At 33.8% G+C, this 19,633-nt stretch overlaps 1 long non-coding RNA gene across 1 annotated transcript; it reads right to left on the bottom strand.

Moving 5' to 3' along the window:
* Nucleotides 1-16,082: 16,082 nt before the first annotated feature.
* LOC149969020 (uncharacterized) lies at nt 16,083-19,099 on the bottom strand. Its single transcript, XR_016480745.1, has 3 exons — nt 19,023-19,099; nt 18,241-18,336; nt 16,083-16,259 (listed from the first exon to the last, which is right to left on the bottom strand). It is a non-coding gene; the product is annotated as an uncharacterized LOC149969020 (long non-coding RNA).
* Nucleotides 19,100-19,633: the final 534 nt, after the last annotated feature.

Raw genomic sequence — 19,633 nt, forward strand, 5'->3', positions numbered from 1 at the left:
CAAATGACAGGGTTTCCACGAAATGTTAACCGTATACGTTCTATTATCAATTTGCGATAGTATCGGGCGGGATTTGAACCCGAGCTCTCCTGCATGACAGGCGAGTGTTCTACCACAGAATCACCGATACATGTTACGCTTCATTGAATATTACAAAAACAATTTAGCGGAAAAGTATATTAATAGTTATTAAAGTCTACATTTTCTGCGTATGAAATTTTAAAAGTCAAATCTTGTTTTAGCGTAGTCAGCAGAGATAAGATGGTTAAAGGGTAGAACCCGTGGGTGGTCCACTTAGTTTTTTGTAATTTTTTTACGGGTTTTCTTATTGACTTAGATATATTCGTTTATAGATAAATGAGCTGTCGTCTAGTCATGTGGCTTTCTGTGCTTTGTTAATGGTAAGGTTTTCGCTTCTTGGTAATACATTTTCTATTGGTGTGGATATTTGGATATCTATGATTCCTAATGCAGTCATTGATTTCCTGGGTGTGCGAGTCATTATATGATATTGGAAATTGGACGGTATTGGTCTTTTTCATGCGGTATGTGTCACAACTTAAACAGGAAGTCTACGTGTCTTTCACTACCAGATGTCATCTTCATCAAGGGCGATTGTTGAAATAAAATGAGCGTTAAAGATGCGGCAAGTATTTCGTGAGCGAGAAAAATAGAAATACCCTCTGTAGATATTTATTTCATTAAAATTGGCTTCGTATTATATTTAACTGATAAACGTGTACTGTAAATAGGGTTAAATTGTTTTAGTACGTCTAACTCATTGTTGTAACTACTTAATTTATAATATTCTGAATAAATTAAACTCGGTTGTTTCGTCTCAATTATTTTAATTATAATTAAAATTTTATTCCGGGCGGGATTGAACCGGGATTACGTTTTTAGTAAATAACTCTGAATTGCAGATATATATCTTTAAGGGTCATCTCGACGATTCTTCCGAGGAGAGGTATATTTTGGCTTGCCAACTTGATGAATTATAGTTTTTGAATTATAAGCGAATATAAAATGGCGGCCATTTTCCAAGATGGCGGTGAAAGTTGGCACCGCAGATTTAGGACTTTGGGGAGGTTCTATAAGACCATTACTTCTTTAAATTGTGAAATTTTTAGGTAAGGCATATTTTTTCCAGAAACAAAAATTGAAGCCGTACTAAAAACATCGTTACTGCGAGTGCGTTGAAAGACTGTTCAGACGCTAAATTCAAATAAGACTATTCTTGTCAAGAATTTGCTCAGCATTAATTTTGTTATTGAGATTATAGTTTGACCGAGTTCGACAGTTGCTAACGGGAGTATAGAAGCAAGAACTAATGAAAACTCTCCCTCATTTTTGTGACGTAGTTATACGAGGAGGGACAACTCGCGAACAGCATGGGCGGATGGGGGAATCTTGGCATTCAGTAGGTCAAATAGTGAAAGCTCCGTTCTTCGACCCTACAAAAATTCAACTCACGAAGGGGGTACGGAAAGTTTTCGTCTCTTAACGTAGATAATAGAGAGGGGAATTTGTACATTTGGTGGGCTACAATTTCGAAGCTCACTTTTTCAACGCAGTCCGCTTATTTAAATCGACAGCAAAATGGTTGGCGCATTTTTTCAGGGCAAAAAGAAGAATAACCAAGAACACTTTGAGCTTATATTTAAACAAAGCTCTAAACAGAAGATATTGTATACAATGTCTAAGAAATCAAGTAGAATTTGTGTGCTATTGTGTAACGGTTTTAGAAACGACTCATCATACTCAACATTAATTAGATTGATGAGAAATGAAGAATCTTACAAAGAGTTCAAAAGTACGGGTATAATATTTCAGATAAGAATTTGATTTTTAAATAAATATATTCACAGTAAATATTGAAAAGTGCTATGTGTAAAACTCAATTCATCTAGATTTATCTTTTACAGCTCTCACTAGACTCACTTTATTATATTAATAACAACCAAAGAGAGAATATTAAAAAAAACACCGATTTATAACAAATTTGGCCACAATTTACTTTAATTAGTCTTGGGATATGGCAACGTTACTTGAAAGTTTTAACAATTTTATAAATGCTTAAAATTTTAAAAACCGAGAATTACCGTCTCTTTTTTTATCAATTGTATTAATTATAGTTAAATGCTGAAATCTACAAGTAAACTTTTACGAGTGGGGTTTACCATAGACTTCATTAACAAATTGAATGCATATTAAAGTTTTGATGTCAAAAAAGAGAACAAATGAAGACAAGGAATTATTCAGTCCAGAAAAGAGGCAATTCTTAAAGCGCCAACAAAATCATTGAAATTTAAATGTAAATTAAAATTGATAATTCTATTTTTTACGCTTTCCGAAACAGCAGAAATAATAGTTTAATAATCAATTATTTCCACTATCATCTGTTTTGACAAGCTAAAACCACGAATTATTCAAAATTAAATTTCTATATTAAATAAAATTTATTAAGATGCATGCTTCTCAAGTATAACCAGATGCAGAACAAAATGACGTTTCTCCAGTGGAACCCAATGGAAAACAAAATGTTTCTCCAGTGGAACCAGGTAAGAAAAATCCGATGCTAAAAAAACTATATCATGGTAGGAATGATTTCATTTTCCATTTATATATAAATTTTAGGGAGTTCTCCTTATAAAGTTGCGTCTTCCTAAGTGCCCCCCTTAGTGCTTGTATAAGATATTTCCTAAAATTGTAATAATGTATGGTTCTTTTGTTTATATTTCTGTAAATTTGTACGTCCATGTAATATGCTCTTTTTTGTATCTCTGTACACAAGTTGGTCACGGCTTGTGTACAGACTATATTGTTACAATAAATGAATATAAACTAAGTGACGCTGCTCTTAGCGCACTTAGTTTTTATCTTGATTGCAACCAAAGGGTAAAACTTATTTTTACAAAAATTCAATTTTCTTTGAGCTAGATTAACCTGTTTTATATTCATGGTGTTAAATAAATGCGCTTATCTTCAATCTTGATTATTTTAGGATTGTAAATAATGCCACTGAAATGGTGGGTGTTCGTTCTAGGACCAGTTTTACACTGGCTTATACGTTGCCCGAATTACCGGAGATATAAAAATTATAACAAAAACAGTTCTTCGAACTGAAAAAAAAAACAGTTTAGAGCACGTTAGAGGTTCGGCCTTAAAGGGACATATATATTTTTTTATTGTTGATTAATTTGTCAAATTAATTGAAATAGTTTAAAAAAATACTCCTGTGAACAACAGAATGACGTCATTCTGCTTTCAAATCACAGTCCACTGCTCCTCCAATTTTTAACACAAAATCTTTGGTCAAATTTTGCCCACAAAGGTATCCATATTTATATTTATTTTCTTCACTTCTCATTTAACATTTAAATTTTAAAATTTATTATAATTAGTTTATTACTTATTTATTGCAGTAATCTGCAACAAAAAATAAACTAATATTAATAAATTTCAAAATTTAAATTAATCAATAATAAAAAATAATATATGTCCCTTTAAGGCCGCACCTCTAACGAGCTCTTAACTGTTTTTTCAGTTCGAAGAACTGTTTTTGTTATAATATATGCCCATTTATGAGAAGTGGTGGTTTAGAAAATTTGGTTGAGTCACTCTTGTAATGTTTAATTAACTGAAGCTTATGACTTTCTATCAGCATTTGCCGTTTGGATTTCAACTTACTGGATATTTAATATCCAATTTCCTAGCACGTTGATCAAAACTTTGTCATTAAGTGAAACTAAATGTGTTGCCATGGTGAAAAAAATTGTAGCAAAACTTAATACAAATTTTGACTGAATACTAAATAGGTTTCAATTTGAGTACGTTAACGGGAAACCACTTTCACTACACAGGGTTTTAATAAATGCTATTAATATTACGTTTTTGAAATTGGTTAAGAAATAAACGATTAAGTATGTAAAATTATACTTTAAAAAAGTATTTTGTTAAACCTATGTCTCGTACGGTTTTCGGTAATGGTTTATTTATAAACTAAAATAGGTTAAAATGTCGAAAAATAATATTTTTATTGCAGTTAATGTGAACCATAATATTTTTAAAGGTCTTTAAATAAAACCTTTTGCGTATATTTTTCAACCATTTTAATTTGAATATATTAAAAAATGTGATTTGATCAAATCTTTCTAATTTTTAATAAACCATTAATGGTTTGGGAGCGTCCATTAATTACGTGAGGCGATTTTGGCAATATTGAACCCCCTCCCCCCCCTTGGTGAGATGTCGTGAGATTTGGCTCGACCCCCTCCCTCCCCCCTAATATTACGTGAGATTTTTCAAAATGCGTATTTTTAGTGTAAATACGCTAATCTGTGTTTCATTGCGTTGTATTTATTTAAAAAAAAACATAATTAGCTTCATTATTTATATGACTAGTATTTTGGACAGAACGTAGTCTAGAATCACAGTGAGAAAATCGAACAGTAATATACTTAAAGTTTAAGTATTACGTGATATTTGCCGAAACCCCCCTCTCCTCCACGTGAGATTGGGTGAGATTCAGCTCGACCCCCTCCCTCCCCTAAACGCCTCACGTCATTTATGGACGCTCCCTTTCAAGAAAGACATATTTCTAGCCTAATTTAAACTATTTTTTGTGGTTTCAGAACTATGTAGTTGGAAAGGGTTTAGATTCAAACCATTATATAACAAAATAGTTTGTCATTAAACCTTCGACGGTTTCGATTTTGGACAAAAATGACCAAACCATATATGGTCTAATTTAAAACCCATGCTTTTATCAGTGCACCTACTTCAATAGCCGTTATATATAGGGTGAAAAGTAAAACAGTAATATATAGGATCATTTTTGTACTTTAGTGTTGTATACTTGGTTAAAACTTCGATATATTTATTCAAATTTCAAAAGCGGTCTACGGGTATTAAACAATTGTGGTTACCATAACGGTGTTTTTTGGTATGTTTTGTTGTATACATACGGCGTTGGTCGCCAGATGGTGACAGTAAAAACTAAACAATTTTAAAAAGTATAGGTTAACTTCGGAAATTGCGGATGAGTGTAAACCAAAAATCTAAAATATATTCGAATTTATTTCCTAATAAAACTATTTATTATTCAATTCAATTCAATTTTATTTCCTGTAAAACAACATGTTCATACACTTTTTATAGGAAAACCGGTTTTATATAATTTGTACTTAACTAGGGTTTTTAATTGTTACATCAATGGTCTTTCCGTTACATTTTACAATTTTCGGTTGGCTTACATAATTAGGTTTATTGGGTATATATATAAATCAAATTTAGAAGTTTATTAAAGATTGGTTATCACAGTAGTTCGGACCATTTGACCCAGTCAACTAAGCATACATTTATACAATGTGCAGATAATAAAAATAAATGCTCTCAAATACCTGACTCTTCTTGGCCGCAGTGAACTGACACACAGCTACCTATATATCATCTTTTTCCTCAGCGTAGCTGAGTATTTTCCTATAATAAATGTTCCTTCTTCAGAACTGCAGAAAATACTTTAAAAAATATTTTTACAAAGAAGTATTATTTTATTTAAAATTTTAATAATAACATAACAACAATAAGTATGACAATTAACAAAATTATCACTGATCTGATTTTCAGAGCTATTGGGTAATCCAGGTTTAGTTCAACACAGAGACCCTTAGTCCCTAAAACATGCCAAAGTCGAAAAAGACTTCTACCAAGGACGATAATATACTACTAAAATCGGTTGCACGTCCAACTTGAAGCTACGCGATCGTCAGTGTCAAAAATTGGTTAAGTTAGAAAACTTGCATTAACACCCCAGCAAGTGTCATACTTGTTATTATTTCACTTATGATATTACTAAATATTTAATAATATTTCATACTTTAATAGTAATACAAAATGAATCATATTAATAAAAACTACTGATTATAATCGTTTGAAGAATCTATCACTATCTAATAAAAGAAAAAACCAACTAGTTTTGATTCCCAAAAAAACCATATAAAGCCATTTTGCAAAATGGCGTACGTCAAAATAGCTCATGTTCCGATAAGTTCCGTAATTATTCTTAAAATATTCTCAAATTTTCTACCTTTCATTATCTGACCAAGTATATCGGTCCTAAATCCTGCGCCGTTTTTGCGAAATTGCACATATCAATGTATCTCGATCTAGGTGCGATAAATTCCATAATATTATTGTTACTTGAAAAATTATGGGCAAATTCATATTAAATGGGTAAATTTGAATACATTTCGGCAATTTCAAATAATATTAGGTATGTTCTTATATTATTGCGTTAACTGAAATAATTAGGGTTCAATTCATATTAAATTATGAAATTTCGAATACATTTAGGTAAATTCATATAATTTGGGTAAATTGAAATAATTTTAATTAAGTTCAAATGGCATAGTCTATATTCAATTAAATTTGAAGAAATTCCAATTATAGTTAGTGTTGTATTGGAAAATATTGCGTAAATTCAAATAAAATAAGGCAAATTCCAATAATTTTGTTTACATTCGAAACATTTTGAGTAAATTCCAATAATATGGGCTTTTTTGATATGATATTGCGCAAATTCTAATAATATTGTTTATATTTATGTAAAATTGGGTAAATGGAAATATCTCAATTTACCCAATTTTATATAAATATAAACTACGTTATTTGAATTTGCCGAAATGTATTCAAATGTACCCATTTTATATGAATTTGCCCATAATTTTTCTAATAACAGGACTTATAATTCGGAATTTATTGCACCAAGGAATACATTGATATGTGCAATTTTCCAAAACCGGAGCAAGGATTCTTGCAAAAGAAATAGGACCGATATACTTGGTCAGATAATGAAAGGTAGAAATTTTGAGAATAATTGAAGAATAATTACAGAACTTTTCGGAACGTGAGCTATTTTGACATACGCCATCTTGCAAAATGGCTTCGGATTTCTTTCAAAATAAAAAGGACGGAAAATGCAGATTATTCGTCGAATAATTACGGAACTTATAGGACCGTGAGACATTTTGACATCCACCATTTTGCAAATTGACTTCAAATTTTTATTACAATTAATAGGACTTAATGTCTTTAATAGATAATGTTAAAGGGGAACGGCCAAGCTTTTCCAAATATGGCCTTATTTCCGTATCAAAAGATTAACTAGACGTTCAATATACTAACACGTACCTTTTTTTGTCTTGAAAAAATAGCTTTTGGCCCAAAAAGTTGAAACGAAATATAATCCCAAGTGTTTGCGCGATTTGCGAACTAGCGTTACTTTTGAAATCGCTCAATTTAGACTTAGGTCTCTTATAACTGGAAAGCGCCGCGCGTGCAAATTAAAAAATAAAAATAAAACCTTTCGCACCTACAGCAGCGCGAGCTTTTTTTAAATCAAGTGTCGCGGTGGACGCGCGCTTTTCGATTTCCCGAAATTTCTTTATTTTTTAAAAATAACCACTCAATATTTTTGATGCGGTTTTCGCCATAAATTTTAGATAGCCCTTTAGCGCATTAAAAACTTACTGGTTAAAGCTTGACCGTTCCCCTTTAAGTAGAAAATTTCAAAAAAACAGCGAATAATTTCGGCAGTTATCGCATCATGAGAATGATGAGATATTGATATCCACCATTTTGCAAAATGGCGTCAGATTTTTATCAAAATATAAGAGGCTTATTAATTCGGTCAGATAATGTAACGTAGAAAAGTAAAAAAAATCAGCGAATTATTTCGGCAGTTACGGCATCATGAGATAATGATATCCACCATTTTGAAAAATGGCGTCAGATCAAAATATAAGTGGGTAATTACATGTAGTTCGGTAAAATAATGTAACGTAGAAAATTTCAAGAAATCGGCGAATTATTTCGGCAGTTATCGCACCTTGAGTTTTATTGATATCCGCCATTTGGCAAAATAGCAACGAATTTCTATCGATATCCAAAAACTGTTTCTATCGTTCAGATAATGAGAAGTTGATGTTTTCAGATTTATTGGCGAGCATATATGGCAGTTATCACAGCATACGTTTTACAAATATTTTGTATTATACCTAAAATTACGACATATTTATTCAATTTAGCTAGAGTTCACCCAAAATAGTTTTAATTCCCCATTTTTAGTTCAAAGTAATAGGAAACTTTTTTCATTGAAAAAATGGAACTTGTCAGTTTCTCATGTTATTTTATTCATTTTAAGTCGTCAGAAATATTTATGGTTGCCATGGCAAAACGGAATTAAATCGTCACTTTTCCCTTTAGCTTATCATCCTACAACTAGGTCTAACAATTCCCAAACTTTGAACAAAATTGGTTAGAACATAGTCTCCTTGTATGTTATTTAGTAACTTTTAAAGATACTAATTTAATAATGCATAAGAAATGTATATATTAAATTCAAATATTTAATTACAAGTAGGAAGTTTGTTATGTCAATTTTAGGGCATATTTAATTTATATGGGATTATATAATTTTATTAGACTTAGGTAGAAGGTGATTGGAAATTTGTGTACTTAAATGTCCGTGACATGTTGTTTCCTTAAATTTGAAAGCTTGGTAAGGGATTGAATGGCATAAAGGTGAGGAGAGACGTTTGCTTTTTATCAATTTCGAATGCAAGCTCTCATATTGAAATGCTCAAAGCATGCCCTTATTCAAAGAGTGACAATCAGGGCCGTTTTAACCAAATTTGGGCCCCAAGGCAGACTTGTGGTGTGGGCCACTGTGGGCCCTCCCTACCAGAGTTGCAACCACTCAAATATACAATTGCATAGTACAAGTGACAAAAAAACAAAACATTCTAAGAATGCCTGGTTTTTAACGTTGTTTCAATGCAGACTTTACTCGTAGAATTGGTAAAATGCACACTCAATCGTGGATCTATTCTAGTAGTTTGGAAAACCATTTTTTCTTAAACGTTTGTAGTGCGGGCCCCCTTGTGGTGCGAGCCCCAAGGCAGTTGCCTCGCTCGCCTGTGCCTTCAAACGGCTTTGAAGAGAGTATTAGGTACTAGAATTGGTAAAATAGAAAAGTTTTGTTACACATATTTCTGAAAAAATTTACGCTGTTTTGAATTTCAAATTGGCCTTTCAATTTTCGATTTCTGAAATAAGAAATTTTTATTATTTTATTAGAGTTAAATATTATATTGATTAATAAAAGAAGATTTTAATTAGCGTATGACCTCGGACCTTAAATATTTAATTATTATAATCATTGATGGTATCATTTCAAAAATACACACTTGTAAATAAAACTCTCTAAAAAATGTTATCAGAAAAAAATTGCTTTCAATACCTTATACCCAAATTGTCCCATTACCAACATCTGTTGGATTTTTAATTTCGGAATAATCCTAGAGTATAAGAGGTCATTCTGAAGTTATGCTAGATTTCAAGGGATAACTCTGTTACATGCGGGATTCACTAGAATTACAGTTAAGGACAAATTTATTGCTCATAGTAGCAGCAGATATGTTTTTTTTTCATATATACACAATTTGGTTAATATTTAAAACACGATATAGGGATAATATTGTCTTTTTCCTGGGGTTTTGAAGTTTTATTTTCATTTACCAAAATATCATAAACAATTAATAGAGAGCGCTCTTTTGAGCATCGGGGGAAATGGCGCCAGCGTAAAAACATGACCTTAAAATACGGTAACGTTTTTCCGATGAAATACTATAAGTATCTTTTGGGTATGTTTTGACCGGTTAGTAATAGAAAATTTCGGGCTCCGTTGAAGAAGACTGGCTTTTTACGAAAATAGGAAATCAAGAGAAATGAAATCTCAGGAAACAGCCTTGTTCAAAAATGTTGGCAAATAATTGTTTTTTTGGCTACTTCGTGGCCTATCTTCATACCACTTTACATAAGTTTCCAATTAAATCAAAAGTTTTAATTTAATACGAAATGACATAAAAAGCTCAATAATGTTCCATTTTCCGTGATTCACGTTTCCGCACGAGGCCGCATCGCTCTTATTCCAGTTCTCCACTATAAGGGTTATCTTTTCCTTTTTTTTTTAATCCTTAACATGTCGTTTATCTAAATGTTCGAATCAAATACGGCATCCTAAACCCTTTCGAGTTGAAAGTCTTAACACCTTAATTTTAATCACGTTACGGTGCAACACCATTCACGAAAATAACCTTTAGAATTATGTTTTTCTAAACGTGTAATACCTTCACTTGTACGTAGCAACAAATAAACAATTACTTTGCGGGGAAGAAATGAAAACTTTATGTATTATAGTAACAAATAGTAGGCTTAAATAAAATTTGTAAAACATTGTTTTGTGGGGAGAGGGGGATATTTCGATTTTGAACCTAAGCATTTCCCCGTCTACAAAAGACTTTGTTCAGTAAAATAAATACCCATAACACAGGCCAAAAGCCTCTAAATTCTTATTCTTTTTTAGTTATTCAAACGATTTCATAAACTTGCAAATATTACAGAAAGCTTTGAGTGCTTAAGCGATGTTTTCAAATTAGTACTTCAAATTAAAACTTAATCTACTGTTATGTCTAAAACAAGCACCTTCCAAATCACAATAGGTGTTTAAAAAAAGTTAACTAGCGACTTTTAACGTTTATTCCCATTCGACCGAAATCCCATTCGACCGAATCCCATTCGACCGGAAGAATTTCAAAATGTAGCCCAATTGGCGGGGTGATTTGGTATTTTATTTATAAGGTATGTACTATCCAAGATCCATGTTTAGGTTAGGTTAGGTTAGGTTAGGTTAGAGTTGGTTAAGTTTACTATTTCAGTTTTGGTAGTATCTTTCTTTTTATTAAGACGGAATAAATAATTATTATTGATGTATAAATACTCTCCTTTATTAGCTATCCGCTCCATTGCAAACGACTTCAGTAACTAAATTGAAAATATAGCAAAAGCCAATTTATATAGCAGCGTTCGGTCGAATGGGACACATAAAAACCGCACGTTACGGCGGAATTCGGTCGAATGGGACACCTCAAAAACCGCCTTCGGTCGAATGGGATTTCGGTCGAATGGGACTAAAGCACTTTTAATGCTAGAGTAACATTCGAATTGTGTTATGCGTAGTGGATTTTTTTTATCAAATTAGTGGCTAGTAGTGTCAGTGATAAGGCTTAGGTTCAATATTCGAATTCCCAATGAATTAATAGTATTCGCTTACGTTTCCCGATTTTTTACTAAGAAACGCGTAATAATTTTAAAAACAATCTTACACACATGTATAGGTGCTACAAGTCCTTGCAGAAGGTTGCAATTTGACGTTGAAAATGACGTTTATTTCCGAAACGTTGTTTTTTTTTGTGTAGTCTCCATGAGTATTCTATAAACCGTTGAAGATTCAAGTGTTGCGCTAGGCTGATTGAAAAGCCGTTTCACGTGTGTATCGATGATTCTCGATTGTTGTTTATGCGATTGGTAAAGATGTTTATGCTTTTCATAATTAGTAACTGGAAAAGATGATAAAAGAAGCGCAGCTTCATTTCTTGTTAGCGATACGTGGTGATGGACTGTAGCGATAATAAGATCATTGAAATATAGCCAGTCGAAGTTGGAAGTTCCAGTTTGGGTAATCGTCACTGATGTGTCTAGAAAGTCTATCTGGGACCTTAACGGCAAACTAAGCACTAGCTGTCAAAAAGACAGTTTATATTACTGATTTCACGAAAGTATTTTTTATATTTTCGTAAAAACATTAACCAGTATTGTAGACAACCGCTTACTGTTTCTCTAAAGAACAAGAAAACGAGAACCACCTCTGGTCTAAAGATAACAATGAATACGGTTGAAGAGTTAAAAACGACCAACAACGTTTGGGGAAACTAAAATATATTTATTTATGAATTTAAAACGATACCCGGTTCTTTAACCGTATTCTTTGTCTCAAGAGCAACAGATTACCTATAAAATTACCAAGAATACTCGTTATTTACAGTATAAACTGTTTCTATTAATTCATTGCAACTTTCACTAGAAAACACAGACTTGAGTGTTTAATTTTAGGTAAAATTTATAACTGTTAACTAAACAGCGTCATATTACAGATTACACTAAAAATTTATACCAACAACAGCTTTGTACTGCCACCAAACCGTAACTTACTACTTCCATGATTTTATTCATGTTCAAACATGAATAAGGAACAGTAGGTTATAAACCTGGCACCATAATAAATAAAGAAAAATTAAGAACCACTTTGTTTACGTAATACAAATTTTAATTAAAAACAATTTAAAATCGACGACTAGTTTCGCTCTCTATACAGAGGCATCATCAGGTCTGGTCAGGAGAATACAAATTCCAAATGAAGTAAACTACGTTTCGCGATAAAAAACATACAAAAGATAGGGGAAATAAATATACATAGAAATGATCACGTGTCAAGTGTAGAGTTATATAGATTTTTAAACCAGAAATCAGCTAATAGGAAACCTGGGTCGTTGTCTCTATTGAGACATTGGTCAATTTTTCGTTTTTTTTAAATTTTTTAAAGATTCGTATATATTTAATTTAAAGTAATTATCAGTAGTTACAATATTGGTGGCGTTTTTTATATTAATAGAGTGATTGGGGTTATCGGTGGCGTGTTCAGCAAGAGCGGAAGAGTGGATTTTTTTATTTTTAATATCGTTGTTATGTTCATTAAAACGGAATTTTAAGTTTCGTATTGCTTGTCCTATATAAACCATGCTACAAGAACACGGAATTTCATAAATCCCGAATTTTTGTAGAATGCCAATTTTATCTTTGTTGCTACCTAAAAAATTTTGAATTTTATTAATGGGTTTGAAAATGGGGGTAATACCATTGTTGCTGAACACGTCACCGTTCACAAGTATTTTTAATAAAGGGGAGAACAATATATGGTTTATTTTTAATAGTTAAATCCCGCTTGCACTCTGGATTTACAATGTGTCAAGTTTTAGTCTATTTTTTAGACTCCTTAAGATTTACATTAATTATGTTTAAAAAAGTACTTTTACAATGTCCGTTTCTACCTATATGCCTAGTTCAAAAGTGAATCTCTTGAAAGACATTATTTCCACCTCATATGATAATTTTTAGAATAAATCATTAGTTCATTTACCTAACTTATCGAACCTAGGCTTAGCATCATTTGAAGTTCGGTTGAATAATTTTTATATCTTTGGTTACAGTTAGGAATTCTGTTTGAATTTTTTAAATATCATATTCCATTCTGTTAAAATACTTCATTGATAATTATCACAGTCAAGACTGGTTAACTTAGGTTAACAAACGTAAACCAAAATGGTCTATTTGTATGATAATTTTTGGTTTTAAAATACCTTCCTTCTTATCAAGGGCTAGCCAAGCATTAACCTTTTGGATTAATTCTTCACTCGCTAAATTTATTTTAGATTTACTAATATCATTCGCAACTTTCGCGGTTTTTTTACCCATAATTGCTCGTATCAAACGCACTCAAAATATTTATGGACGCGAAATTTTAGCCAAGCAACTATATGCGGTGATGCTACTGCGGGCGGGGTTTAAAATCTCAGCCATTTTTAACATAATAGTTAAATATTAATATGATTAAATTCATGCTACTACCGAAACCCGGGGCGTTGCAACGTTTTGACGACAGAGGGGGCTATTGGACTTTTAAAAATTTTTGTTTTAAGTAAACTAGCAGCTAAATCACCGAACCTTATTCATGATGGCTGACCAATGATATTGAAGAGGATATAAACTTACTCTGTGAGTTGGGAATTATAATCTTAATTTTGAAATTAAAAGGTTTACGATTTTGTTTCACAAGCACTTATATTTTCTTTTCATATAGAACTACCAAATTTAAGAAATCACTACAATATAACTTTAATAACTAACCCTGTCAAATTTCTGGTTTCAGCCAAAAATTCAGACAGATAAAAAACACAGCTGCATACGAATCAGCAGACGACGATAAGTTAGTCTCACTATTAGGATTTACCAGCCGTTACGTGCCTTAAAACGCCAATATCATTGGTCAGCGATCATGAATAACGATGGATGGCGATTTAGCTACTCGTTTTAGTAACGGGAAATGAAGTGGGGTTTGATTTTCGTTTTTTTTTGGTTTCTGAGAAATATTTTTTAGTGATAATCTTAAAAAGAAGAATAGGCTTGACACCCTAAAAGCCGAAGCTGATACATTAATTAAAACCGTGTACTCAAGACAAGAAGTACCTGATTAAAATACAACGTGGGGTTGGCACAGAGATTCCTTTGCAAAGAATTACATCTGGTCCATTGTGCTTATATCCGTCGTCGCAAATCAATTTACAGACGGTTTCTTTATTTGGTAGTGTAGTACAATCTGCCTTCTTAGCATTTATGAATTGGTAAAAACTTGCTATTAGTTTCTCACATATCCGATTCACTATATAAATCAAAAATACAAGAAAGACCAATGAAGAGAATAGAATTTAAAGGCGTGTTATTTCGTGGTAAGAATAGTTATGCGTTCTCTGCCGTCTCACCAAATTGAAATATCCGGTTTCTAAATGCTTGTTAAAATAGAATTGTCCCTGGTTTAAAATAGAATGGGCTTTCTTTTTTAAAATAGAAGAATAATTGTTTTTTAATTTTAAAAACTTATTAGTTTAACGTTTTAAAAATATACAGCATGAGCTTTCGATCCAAAACCTCTTTGTCTACTTTAATTAATTTAAATTAGCATTTCAATTACTTAAGTTTTTTTAAGGGTCGTAGGATCATTTATTTCTTGTGGAATCGATATTTACAAAAAAAAGGAAAGAAAAAAAAACAACAACAAACTAGAGGTGGACCAAATAGTCTTCCAGGGAAGCACCCGGCGGGAAGGTGTGCAACACCGAAGCGGCATTACCGCGTTGAACGGCGACCGCGATGCGCCGGATTAAGTATAAAACGGAGCGCGGTTCACCAGTGACGGAACTAATCCTACGGAATATGGCGTGGATCAGCGCCAAACCCTCGCGGCCGAAGGAGCCAAGGGTTTCAATGGCTACCGGTTTAAACATATAGCGGTGCGCAAGCGCCGAGTATTTGGAGTTCTTCGTTTCAGCCTGGGTAGCGGCCCAGAGAGGGGCTGTTGAAGAAGAACTCAAATTCGAAGGAGCGAGAGGATCGGTTCATGTGAAATCTCATACCAATGATTTCCCTCCGGTCCACGGGATTAAAGACAAACCATCTGGCCGTTTCCCATCGTCCCGAGACAGGCCAGACCGCTCCAAAATAGATGGAACACCCGCGGACGCGAGTGCCCGTTTCAAAATATCGTTGACGGCACTGTGGCGGGAGCGACGGCCCGAACTTTTTTTGCAGCAGAGGCCATGAGAACCGAAGGAGTCAACCAGGCTACCACAAACGCAGGAGTGCGGCACACAAATTGTAGCTCCCAACCGAAGGCCGACGGCTACGCGAAAGGAATCATCCGAGAGATGGGTTCCAAGAGAAGGAGACGGAAGAACATTTAGCCACGCACCGGACTCAGCCGAAGAAACTGCGAGAAGACGCGCTTTATCACGATCTGACGAGGCTCCTTCAGACAGTAGATTGGTGTTCAAGTCGAAAAAAGGTGTTTCCCAAGTGCTCTGGTGCCGCCAGTGATCTTGATGTGGATTCCGAGAGAAGCTCCCATTGCTGAAGAGCGTCGCGAAAAATCTGGTCCCCAGACGTTATTTGTGAACGACCCAGTGCTATCTAAATAACACTTTTAGAGCATATTCCATGCCAGTAGGAAAGTTGACAAAACAGCAAATAGTAACTAGCAAAGAAGCTATTCACTGGATGCTTCATTTGTTCAAAAGGTTTTTATCTTCTATGTAGAAGACGACCCAGCCAGTTCCTTATAAATTGTTATTTCGTTAATAAAATGAAAAAAAAGCTTGTGTTGGCTTAAATCTATTTTCAAAATACTTAACTAAAATATCGCAAATTAAATTTTGTGTGATATTTTAAAAATCTTTGCCTTTATCGGTCATATTTGGCAGTTGGTTATGTCGGTTCCACTTATTTTTCTCACAAATTTGACATCTGTCATTAACCACTTCGGATCCCTGAAAAAATTTAAAACTTACCGCATTTTGGAAATTCATGGTTCCAGGTTCCATTTTCACACTTCAACTCAAAGTCTCCCGTGAGATGAAAATATTTTTGGCACTTTATTGTGCAGTAAAGACTAGCGCCATTTTTGTACCTGTGGCAATGAGTTCTTTCATCGTTGTGAATGAACGGAGGGTTGTCGTAGCATTTCTTGATCACTTAAAAAAATCATTTATTATTTTAAATAAGTGGCTAATAGTGGCTCCTTTACCATAGAAGTAATAATTTTGCTTGGCTGGATAGTGCACAAACATTTTTTCGCGGTTTGCCCTGGCAACATCATTTACATATTTTACGTTGTCACAAATTATTTAATTAGGAGCAACAAAATTTTAATATTTATATTTTAAACGAGTGCAATTTTTAAAGTTACGGTTATTAAAGTTGTGATTAATGGTTATTTACAATTATTTAATGTGATGATAAAAAGTAAAACTATTTATTTGATTTATTAATTAAAGTTTAAATATATTATTGATAGAAATAACAGTCTTGTTTATTGAGACGCTTATCAGCGTTTCGTGAAAGAGCCTAATTTAATATTTTCATAAATGAAAACCAACTTAGGTAAATGCAAATAAATTAGAGAAATAAAATTGGGTAAATGCGAATAATATTGGGTAAATGGAAATATAATTGGATAAATGTAAACGCGAATAAGTTTGGGTTATATATTCCAATACCCCACTGGAATTTTAGGATTTTTGTGGTTTCTTTTATTGTAAACTTTTATCTCGTCAACCGTGCGGCGCGACCCAATCAGGCCCTGCAAGAGGCCCATTCGTCCTAAATGTTTGTTTTTATCACGCGCAAAAGGTTTTATCCCAAGAACCGGAGACCAACGTTCAGATTTTATGGGCTTTCTAATCACTGTAATCAGTGTTATTTTTTCCAAAACATTTGGATCCCAACAGTGCCATGGGCCCCTCGGTCCTGATATTAAGGCCATCGTTAAAGGGTCCACATACACCAACTTATCCTAATGTGTCAAGAGCTTTCTATCGGGAAGCTTAAATACCACTTCTTGTCTTTTGGGGTATTATTAGACCAGTGTGGCAGAATTTATAGCCCGGTGTACCTAGTAACAAAGACCATACCACCGGTGGCCTATCATCATAGTGCCCTACGCCAGCGTCCACCTAGCCCAGACAGGTGACAAATCCAGCATGGGTAGCAGAACCCTACTACCGATGGTCTCACCTTTGACGCAAGCCATTCAACCCAGCAGAAGGTGCAGCAATGGGTGGACCAATCCCCACTTCGCACACAGCAGTGGGATTTAGAATGGATGCTCTGGCAACTCCAGCGACACCCTACCTACCTAGGTAAGGAGCCAAGCTCTTTGGAGAGAGCTCCTAAAGGGGAACGACGAGCACACAGCAGCCCAAGTAACCCGGCACAGCTGGCACCGGAGATCCCGGTGGAACCCAAAAGGCCGGGAAACAGGACCGCCGTGCCCGCATATGGAGGCCCGCCGCCCCACAGCAGGCTACCCAATCCGCCGAGGCGGCCAGCTTGCCTGGACCCTCTCCGTTAGCCTGAACCGAAGTTCGGTATCCAGCTCAAACCTGACCGAAGTCGGAGGTGGAGATAGGAAAATTTGATCAGAGCTAACATCTCCCAGTGCGCCACCGCCCTTATGGGTTACAAGAGCCGGACCCCGACTCCCCGGTAAAGCCACCAGTTATTGCACACTCTAACCCATTTAGGGCCAGGTATTATTAGACCGATAGATGTTCATGATCGTCTTAATTCTAACCTGCATTTCAAACTTAACTACCATTTGTTTTTTATTTGATTAGGTTTACGTTTGGCCAAAGACGTTTTGTTTCTCCGCAGATAACTTTGCGGCTTTGCTTTATACGAGTTTCTTTGCAAATAGGTTGCGAACAAATAATAACACAATATGTTAAAAATCCTTTAAATATTGGAGGGCTAAAGAGTAGATTGAGCGTTGTAATTTTTTATTTCCAAACGGTAGCTTAAGTTTCTTTTCCTTGGCCAAAACATTTGTGCGTGTCAAACCTAACAAACGATTCGTTACAAACGCTCGTGGGAACCAAGCATAGGATTTGGTATAGATTGAAATTTTAATCAAAATTATTGTATGAAATATATTAAAATAAGTCGGACACTTACGGCCTTCTTTAGGTTCGTGGCATTTGCACTTTGGATATCCTGTTTTCGGGCAGTAACAGTCGTAACCACAGAAGTCTGCTTTTTCATTTTTGCAATCTAAGGAATAAAAGAAAATTTAGATTTATAAATTACAGCATCAGGTGAGTGCACTAGTATATAACACTAGTAATTTGAAAGTAGCTACTGATCGACCTTAGCAAGTTCGCAACAAATCGCATTTTAATGCTGCATAAATTCACGCAATGCCTACTCCTCATGGTCTATTCACGCTTTTTTAATTGATTTTAATTTTTTAATTAATATCTAATAATATTAATTCGTTTTTTATTCGCGAATAAAATCCATAAATAAACAGTAAACCGAAATTTTTATGATTAGTTATTAGAAATTCTGGCGGTTAATTTATCTGTTCCTCCAAACGTATTTTCTGATGCTGACATTTATAGGGCGTAAATTAAAAATTAAACAATTGTAACTTTCACAAATACCAAATTATCATTTTTTTACAATATATCAATTAAATGAATAACGCAATTAAAGAAAATAGTATATTTCTATAATTAATGGAATAAAAGGTGTAAAAAATGTTCCAGAAACGGGGCGCAGGGTCGGTATCAAAGAATGTCAGCAGAGCTATTTACTACAGTACCAAGTTCCTCCTTATATGAATCAGTTCCTGATCTTTCCCAATAAAATTATTTCAGTAATAGGATTATGTCAATAAATATAATTTGTTGGTGTAACCGGGTGGTTTTTAATTTAATTCCAAAACTGATCATCACCTCAACACTGGTGACCAATTTAATGCCGTGGACTGATTACTAACTGGTTGGACCGACATGTTTGCCCGGGCCCCGACAGGTAAGGGCCCCAAATCTATGGACGATAAAACAATATTTAATTTAATATAATAAATAAAAATAATCTAAAATTCTACACATTTCTAAAAATATTTCTCGTTCACCGCCATTTGACGAAGCACAACTATTACTACGTCAATTGGCGGGGCAATATTATTTTATTTTGATGAAATTCAAAGAAATAATTTTTTACTGCTAAAGCTTGACATTTTGTAGAAAAACCATTTTTCACTTATTTATGGCAATTGGGAAGTTTATCTAGAAATTATCACTGAAATAAATATACTTTAATTGAAATCGCTGATGTATTAAAACTAGTTTGCGTATTTAACCCTTTTCATTTAATTTTACGGTAATTTCTTCAGTCAAAAAGGTCAAGCCGTAGGCATTTTACTATCCCCACTTTAATGTGAAGTTGACATAATTAAAAAAAATTCTTTAAAACTATAACTTTGTTCAGGCTTCTGGATAGGCGGTATTCTTTCCTTTGTGAAACTTGTTGAACAAAACCATTCAACAATTTTTGAACATCT

This window comes from Leiobunum rupestre, chromosome 1 (assembly GCF_980474605.1).
Source record: "Leiobunum rupestre chromosome 1, qqLeiRupe1.1.hap1, whole genome shotgun sequence".
Taxonomy (NCBI): domain Eukaryota; kingdom Metazoa; phylum Arthropoda; class Arachnida; order Opiliones; family Sclerosomatidae; genus Leiobunum; species Leiobunum rupestre.